At 38.3% G+C, this 1,147-nt stretch overlaps 1 pseudogene; it reads left to right on the forward strand.

Moving 5' to 3' along the window:
* The first annotated feature begins 208 nt into the window (after nt 1-208).
* On the forward strand, nt 209-745 carry LOC114616327 (annotated as a pseudogene).
* The last annotated feature ends 402 nt before the right edge of the window (nt 746-1,147 follow it).

Below are 1,147 nucleotides of genomic sequence, written 5' to 3' on the forward strand. Positions count from 1 at the left end.
AAGGGTCAAAGCCCTACTATCTCCTTTGAGGACAGTCCCCAATGACTCAGCTTCCTAAGCTTTGCGGGGCATTCCATATCCAAACTGTCACCTACCTGAGATGCAATTCACCTTTAAGAATATACATAGATTGGGGAGACTCCGCAGGATCATCGGCCCCGAGCATCTTAAGCGGTGAACTCTTCAAGTCTCCGATTAAATTTTAAAAATGGCCTCCAATAAAACTACATTGCAAAAAATGGGAAAGAAACAGAATGGAAATAGTAAAAATGTTGAAGTGGCAGAGCCTGAAGAATTTGTGGTAGAAAAAGTGCTGGACCGCCGTGTAGTGAATGGGAAGGTCGAGTACTTCCTCAAGTGGAAGGGGTTCACAGATGCTGATAATACTTGGGAACCAGAAGAAAATTTAGATTGTTCAGAATTAATTGAAGCATTTCTTAATTCTCAAAAAGCTGGTAAAGAAAAAGATGGTACAAAGAGGAAATCTTTATCTGACAGTGAATCTGATGATAGCAAATCGAAGAAAAAGAGAGATGCTGGCTTTGCCAGAGGTCTTGATCCTGAACAAATAATTGGTGCCACAGACAGCAGTGGAGAATTAATGTTTCTCATGAAATGGAAGGACTCAGATGAAGCTGACTTGGTGCTGGCAAAGGAGGCAAATATGAAATGTCCTCAGATTGTCATTGCCGTCTATGAGGAAAGGTTGACTTGGCATTCTTGTCCTGAAGATGAAGCACAATAATTGTTTGCATTTATATATATATATATATATATATATTTATACATATATACATAAAGTCTGGATCTTGAGTTTTGAAATAATTAGTGTGGAAAAAATAGCATTCTAATGAAAATCAAGTTTGATATGCTGGTTTTGAAAGTATTGATGGTAGTTGGGATAGTTTTGGTTTTTGTTCTGCATCAAAAGGCACTGATTGCTTTGAGCAAGTAAGAGCTTTCTGTAGTTGCTTCCTTTAACAATAGAATATTTGATACCATGTTGTATTTCCTCAGCTTTGAAGAACGGCTTTTCTTAACCGCTGGGGAGATTTTACAGTCGCTACTCAGTCTGAATTTATTTTTAACTGGGACACAGAAGGACCATCCTGAGTTTCTTTGTTTGTATGCGGTGTGTGCATAAAAC

This window comes from Grammomys surdaster, unplaced genomic scaffold (assembly GCF_004785775.1).
Source record: "Grammomys surdaster isolate TR1022 unplaced genomic scaffold, NIH_TR_1.0 316850, whole genome shotgun sequence".
NCBI classification, from domain to species: domain Eukaryota; kingdom Metazoa; phylum Chordata; class Mammalia; order Rodentia; family Muridae; genus Grammomys; species Grammomys surdaster.